Genomic DNA, 8,529 nt, shown 5'->3' with positions numbered 1-8,529 from the left:
GAAGATAACAGACAAATGAGATTTTCATTGTCCATGAAATTACACTTAAACGATTAGTAAAGACATCTGCAAAGGACAGAAAATTAAAAAATCTATTAGAGCAAAGAATTCCTAAGAATTCAAGAAGAGATAATAGGATGACTTTTTTACTTGTAAAAAACTCTGAATGACTAAGGGACATAACTAAGCCCAAATTTTTTTGGTTTCGTATAATGGTATGATGTCGTCGTCTGCGTCGTCCGAAGACACATTTGGTTTCCGGATAATAACTTTAGTTTTAGTTAATGGATCTCTATGAAATTTAATAAGAAGGTTCAATACCACAAAAGGAAGTTTGGGATTGATTTTGGAAGTTTTGGTACCAACAGTTTAGGAATTAGGGGCCAAAAACAAGCATTTTTGTAGTTTCCAGACAATAACTTGTGTGTAAGTGTATGGATCTCACTGACATTGTACCACAAGGTTCCATATCACAAAGGGAAGGCTGGGATTAAGTTTGGGGGTAATTGCCCAAACATGCAAGAATAAGGGGCCAAAAACAAGCATTTTTCTTGTTTCCAGACAATAACTTGTGTTTAAGTGTATGGATCTCTCTAAAATTGTACTACAAGGTTCCATACTACAAAGGGAAGGCTGGGATAGAGTTTGGGGGTAATTGCTTCAAAAGGGGGGGGGGGGGGGGGGGGGGGAGGTTCAAAAAGATTGGGGGGATTTTTTTTTCTTCAAAATTTTTCAAATTTCAAATTTTTTGAAAAGTTTCAAGAAGAAATCTTCAATTGCAAAGTATTGCGCAATAGATTTTTAAGATCTATGACCACATTTAATTTATGTAAAAAATTTGATCACAATCCAAATTCAGACAGTATCAAGCTTGAATATTGTGTCCAAATTTGCCCCAACTGTTCAGGGTTCCACCTCTGCGGTCGTATCAGGCTGCGCTCAACGAAGCATTTTATTTTTACCTATACAAGTAAATAAAATACACTTGTATGAGTATCCTACACATTTACTTATATAAGTATATTAGTATTTACTTCTTCAAAAATTACTTGTACAAGTAGTACCCCTGACTGACCATCTATAACCAAACAAAATGAGGAAAATAATCTTATGTTAAGTAAAAATGTTCAATTAGATAATTAAATATAGATATATGTAGCTCAGGTCCTTATGAACTCTCAGACAGGTTTATGATGTCATAGGTGGTGCACATTGATCGTCAATTAAAGTTACCATAAATAGACCTAAACAAGTCTGTCATTTTCTGACTTAATCAAAACACATTTTTATAATAAATACATTTTTGGACTTCTGTTAGTCAAAAACAAAAAACAACTTGTTTATGTCTGAGCTCTGACTGATGATTAAAATGGTCTGAAATATAAAGATGAATGCATTGTTTTAAACCTTTTGCTTATGAAACCAACAGTTTGTATATTGACTATTTTGACTCCAATATCTTTTTTTTATTTTATGGATACAGATATATTCGCTAATGATGAATAAAGTACAAAGCAACAACAATTCTGTAATTGCCGCTGTCTTGACATTATTGGTTTTTCAAGTAAGTATAAACATCTTTTAATATATATCGACCCGACTGAGGTGGATATATAGAAATTCACATGTGTATGTGTCCTACATTTCGTTCGTGTTTCACAATTTCGTTGCCAAGTGACAAAAAGAAAACATCTTCAACATGTTCAAGTTGATCAGATGAAATTGACTGAGCATATTAATTATTTGCATTGAGTGCTTTGAACAACTAACACAGGTATATATCGTGTTAGGCCTGTCATTTTTGTTTTCCTCTTTCAGGAATTATAATGATTATTGTCCTCAATCGGTAGGGAAAATTCCTGGTTTGTAGTAATTTAGTTTCTGGATGATGAATGATCCACCCTAAATGGAATGATTTTACCCCTTATCATATGTTAAGTTCGATTATCGTCATTTAAACAATTACCGCTCCACATTTATGGTCATTCATTGGTTGCTTCATTCCAAATTATAAGGTTGCCTGATGAAAATTATAACTTCGAATTTTATAATTTTAGATTTTTGCGTTCAAGAGTTATGATACTTGATTTGAGGGATATTTAAAAAAAAAATAGTTTCAAATTAGTTTATAAAACTAACATAAATGATCCATAGCACAAGAAAAGGCAGATATATATCTCATTCAAATCAATTGGAATAATACTTTATATTGTATTCAATACTTTTGCGGCTAAAATGTCCTTCAATTGTATCGTTGCCTGTTTAAGAAATGTTTGTGCCTTGGCTGAGGAAAAACAACCTCATATGACATAAAAGGCACGCAAACACGAAAAAGGAAAATTTATCCAGAATAGGACATTTGTAACTCGTCCTTGCAATATTGAATGTATACACGTTTTTTCATTTCAAAAGCATAACACGTCTCCAATAAAAAAAAAAACATTGAGCGAATTTCATTAGACAAAAAACTAATAGTTGTATGCCTTTTGTTATCCGCATTTCAGATTCACCTTTAGAATACTGTCGTATAAAAAAAAATGATAAACAAATTGATTCTTTTGTCCATAGAAAATGTATCTTAAACTACGAGCAGGGGTTAAAAAATCCACTAGCCCGACTCCCCGGACTAGACTATTACACCTCGGGCAATTAAAACTTGTAACCCAATATGCCCGACGGACTAGTCACAAAAAATTCTTGGCATTTCCAAAATAGAAAGTGGAAAATCCCCTCATCACTATTCTATATATATAGCTATCTTAGCCAAACAAATTCAATTACGTCATCCGGGAGTCCAAGAATTTGAACCCATGTTTTAAAAATAGAAGAACTAACTCTGGGTGGACCGGTATCATGTATTGATCGCAATTCACGTACTTTCAATATCAATTTCTCAGTACAGGGGGTATTGTACATTGCTTATGCCGAGATTTTCAATTAATTGTACTTGGGTGTATAATGTAATGATCGATATTGACCTGTCTTGTCGGACAGCTGTTGAGCTTGAAACCATGCACAAATTATTTCTAAATATTTTAGTACGGCCACCACATGAACTTTTTCAGTTTCAAAACGAAAAACGGTAGATGAAGGGGGTAATGAGGCTGAAAATTCATCCCAAAAAATGCCAAATACGACCAGGAAAAGCGGAAAAAAACATTTATAGTGTCATGGACAGAAAGATTCCCATTGGGCAAGGTCGGCTGTTACTGATGATAAACAAGAGATGATTTTTTGTGAATATTGCTGTTATATTTTCCTGATCAAGCAAATAAAAAATCTGCTTTGTATGTGGGAACAACAAATATGGGAATTGAATCACTGGTTTCACATGACAAGACCAATGAACATGTTTTCTGTGCCCGAAAATATATTATTTAACAACCCATAGTACAAGGGAAATCCAAAAAGATGTCTAGAGATCCTTGTTATAATTAATAAAACAAAAATTTATTTAATTTATTTTATTAGATACAGTGTATATTGCCGCCTTCAAAACAAAGGACACCTACTATGTATTATGCAACAAATTCTGAATTTGTAAGGCATACTCGGGCTAGCAGGCCAGTTTTGATTGGCTAGCAGTTCTACTAACAGGGCTAGTAAAATCCTGCTACCAACAAGTCCTGGGCTAGTGAGCTGTAACACAATTTTTTAACACCTGACGAGGTTTAGCAAGCTATAAACCAGATTTAACACCATTTTCAATGGAAAATGCCTGTATCAAGTCAGGAATAAGATAGTTCTTTTCCAATCGTTCAGTTGATTGATACAGTAACATTTGATTTTGTCAGTTTTTATGAACTTCCCATTTTTATATGAGGGAAAAAAATTTTGCGGTCGTATATTGGTGTCACATAGTCGTCTGCGTCGTCCGAAGACATTTGGTTTTCACACAATAACTTTAGTATAAGTAAATAGAAACCTATGAAATTTAAACACAAAGTTTATGACCACAAAAGGAAGGTTGGGATTGATTTTGGGGGTTATGGTCATAACAGTTTAGGAATTAAGGTCCAACAAGGGGCCCAAATAAGCATTTTTCTAGTTTCCAGACAATAACTTGTGGAATGGTTTAGGATCTCTCTGAAATTATACCACAAGTTTCCATACCACAAAGGGATGGACAAAATTGGCTTTGGAGGGTTATGGCTCAAACCGTTTAGGAATTAGGGGCAAAAAAGGGGGAAAAACAAGGGTTTCCTGGTTAATGAACAATTACTTAAGTAGAAAACATAATTTAAAAGCAGTGTAAGGGAAGTAATTCAAACACAACATTTTGAATGACCTCCCTTACACTGCTTTTAATTATGTATAAAGACATGTTGTATTGTATTGAGGTGATTAGCTGTCAATTTATTTTTAGAAGTTACTATTTTAAAATGCTGATGAAGGTAATTTAATTTTAGCCATGATTATGTATGTCATTTTCTATTTTAAGACTTTTATGATGTATTTAAATGGGTTATTATGGTTGCAAACTCCATTGGAAATTTGAATTGAGATTATGACCATATCTTGAGGGAAAGAATATTTTTTTGGAAAAGGGGGTGGGGGAGGTTAAAAAAAAATGGGGGTAGGGACAATTTGTTCTCAAGATTTCAGAAATTAAAAAGAAAATTTCTTCAAATATTTTTTTTTGGGGAGGGGGGGGGGGGGGGGTCAGTTCGCAACAGCATAGTGTATTTCACAAAAACAAAAAAAAATAATATAAATTCAAATCACATAACCAATTCAAGTACTTTGACTACAGTTATTCTGTGTCAGAAACCTATTATGTGTCAAATATTTAATTACAATCCAAATTCAGACCTGTATCAAGTGCGAATATTGTGTCCATTTTTGCCCTAACTGTTCAGGGTTGGACCTCTGCGTTCATATCCAGCGGCGCTCAGCGAAGCAATTTATTCAAATTACCTTGGAGATCTTTATTTTTGTTATACTTTTTCCAACAATTTTTGACTAGAAGACAAAATTAAAAGATCTCAATATCATTGAAGTTACTACAATGTAATCCAACAGTCAACACCAAACGAGAGAATCTCAATAGATAAAAACAAAACGAAAAAAAAACAAAAAAACAAAACTGGAACACAAAAGCATTATTTGACAAAACAAATATACAAAAAGAACACTGATTAGATTAGAAATCAAATTACCTTCACTAATAGATATGTCCATGTCTTACAGATAGTTTCTGTTGAATCGTACAGCTTAGTATGTCCTTCACAAGCCAACTGGAACATTCGGGCAAAATCAAAGTGTAACAGTACCTTGAAATACTTTTGTTTATACAACAATGTGGAAGAAAAGTATGTTGAGGGATGTGAAGGACCAGATTGGGATAGAAAAGGTATAGTAAAATGATATTTTTCAAGTTAACGAATAGTTCTAATTAGGCATGGGATGTTTACGTCCATTAGACAGTGAACAAGCGACCCAATCAAATGATGTCGTCAACAAAAGATTAACACTTGAAAGTCTTTGAGTTTCAAGAAACTATGATCAAGTGAACATGGTGAAGACACTAAAAGTTCTATTTCAAGTATTTGTACTGGAAAATATTAACATGATTAATATTAATATTTGTTTGGTATAAGATAGGTATAAGAAGAAAATGTACTTCAGGTTTTGTAATTATGTCAAAAACATTTTTTCTTAAAACATAGACTAAGTGCTATTGCCATGTGAAACATTGTAATGTCTAATTAGATTAAGTTAAATTAATTGAAATATCACTATTTATAAACCTGATAAAGATAAGATGTATTTTTTGTGTAAAGACGTTGTTGGAATGCTGTTTTGTTATGTACAAGCTGTACAACCCCATGTCTAATTAGTTGGAATGGATCAACTGTAGTAATGATAGGAATAATACACGATATATATTGTATGACCGGTTTGGAGGACTTCAATTCATGGATAAATATCAATTTCCATGATCAATGTCACAAAGTGTAACAGAGTAAACAGATACTAACGAAAATCAGCAGAAACCAAATGTGAAATTTAACAACTACATGTTAACAGGAATTATTGGATTTGAACTTTGTAGCTCCTAAAAGTAGCAATGCTATATGTATCAAGTTAGTTTAACCAAGAGGTAAACAGATGAAGGACCTCCACTTTTTTTACTATAGTATGCTAATGAAAAGAAAAAATGTAATATGACAGTTGTTTTCCATTCGTTTGATGTGTTTTAGCTTTTAAATCTGCCATTTATTAAAGCACTTTCCATTTTAAATTTTCCTTGGAATCCGGTATTTTTTTTTCTTAACTTTTTTATAAATTTCATGCGTCTGAAGCACCTTGCTTCATCAGATATGCTCATAGCCGAATATTTGAAAGCCGAAGATGTATAAGAAACGAAATAGTTGAAAAGCTATAACGAAGCCAGGGGTTAAAAAAATTTGTTACAGCTCACTAGCCCAGGACTTATTGGTAGCAGGATTTTACTAGCCCTGTTGAAAGAGCTGCTAGCCCATCAAAACTGACCTGCTAGCCCGAGTATACCTTTCAAATTTAGAGTGGGTGTCCCTTGTTTTGAATGCGGCATTATACACGGTATTTGATAAAATATATCAAATAAATTTTTGTTTTATTAATTATAACAAGGATCTCTAGACATCTTTTTGGATATCCCTTGTACTATGGGTTGTTAAATATTTTCGGGCACAGAAAACATGTTCATTGATATTGTCATGTTAAACCAGTGGTTCAATTCGTATATTTGTTGTTCCCACATACAAAGCAGACTTTTTATCAGCGTGATCGGGAAAATAACGGCAATATTCACAAAACATCATCTCTTGTTTATCATCAGTAACAGTCGACCTTGCCCATGGGGAATCTTTCTGTCCATGACACTATAAATGTTTTTTTCCGCTTTTCCTGGTCGTATTTGGCATTTTTTGGGATAAATTTTCAGCCTCATTACCCCCTTCATCTACCGTTTTTCGTTTTGAAACTGACAAAGTTCCTGTGGTGGCCGTACTAAAATGTTTAGAAATAATTTGTGCATGGTTTCAAGCTCAAATTAACAGCTGTCCGACAAGACAGGTCAATATCGATCATTACATCATACACCCAAGTACCATTTATTGAAAATCTCGGTATAAGCAATGTACAATACCCCCTGTACTGAGAAATTGATATTGAAAGTACGTGAATTGCGATCAATACATGATACCGGTCCACCCAGAGTTAGTTGTTCTATTTTTAAAACATGTACAAAATCGGTTAAAATTCTTGGAATCCCGGATGACGTACGTAATTGAATCTGATTGGCTAAGATAGAATAGTGATGAGGGGATTTTCCACTTACTATTTTGGAAATGCCAAGAATTGTTTGTTACTAGTCCGTCGGGCATATTCGGTTACAAGTTTTAATTGCCCGAAGTGTAAAAGTCTAGTCCCGGGCGTCGGGCTAGTGGATTTTTTAACCCCTGGAAGCGAAGATATGCTCCGCGTTATAGTTGACAATAATAAATTGTTAGGACATTCATATTTTTATGGTTTAACGGGATATGGTCTAGATCTATCGGCACTGGTTTAGCAATGTTTCATTTATTTTGTTATTTATTGTTCAAGTAGTCTTATGTTTTTTTAACATGTTTAATAATGCAGTGAATTGTGCATGCACATCATTTTAGGTGTACCTTTCTGTATCTTTAAAGTTAGTTGTTTGTGAATACGTTGTATTGTTACGTTATATATATTGTAATAAAAAAAATCCTGCAATCATAATGTAGAAGCGATGAACATGATAAATGTGTATGTATCTTTTATTGGTTTTATTAATTCTTTATTTTGTAACTGATCAGGTTTTAAGATGGTGCTATGCACATTAACATCATTTGTTTAATACATGTTGAATATTAGTATACGAAATATGCTCTTACAAAGTATTATGAAACATTTAACATTTACATGTAGGAATGTAGAGGTCTGATCCCGAACCAGGCCTGTGTTGAAGGCCGTAATTTGACCTATAATTGTTTACTTTTTACATATTGTGACTTGAATGGAGAGTTGTCTCATTGGCACTCATACCACATCTTATTTCTACCTAGATATACGTTTTGTATTATTTGATTTTATCATCTCTTAAACTTTTAAATAAGTTTTGGATTTTCAAATAGTTTGACCTCAAGCTTTACTGAAGGGATATATTTGGTTGAAATGCACATGTGGTGCAGTACAATTGTTACAGTGAACTTTATGAGATTTAGGCAGGGGTTCAAATTAGCAGTGGTTCGAGGTCCGTGACCTTCCACTGTTGCAATCGGACTTTCGTTTTGGTTACTAGTTACGCCCGACAGACCTTCGATCAGAAAGAAAATAAAACTTAATTTTGCCGACCTTTTTAACCACCAGTATTGTCATTTCAAAGCCATATTATCATTGAAATTTAGATTATAAAATTTTTCATTCCTGACCTTGCCGACAAGTGATAAAAGTTATTTTAAACCTTGTATTTCTTGGAAACACAAGGTTAAAAGTAGTTGCGACAAGTCACGTGGCAAATCA

The sequence above is a fragment of the Mytilus californianus genome, unplaced genomic scaffold (assembly GCF_021869535.1).
Source record: "Mytilus californianus isolate M0D057914Y unplaced genomic scaffold, xbMytCali1.0.p SCAF_12, whole genome shotgun sequence".
In the NCBI taxonomy this organism is placed as follows: Eukaryota; Metazoa; Mollusca; class Bivalvia; order Mytilida; family Mytilidae; genus Mytilus; species Mytilus californianus.
This window is presented reverse-complemented; position numbering follows the sequence as displayed.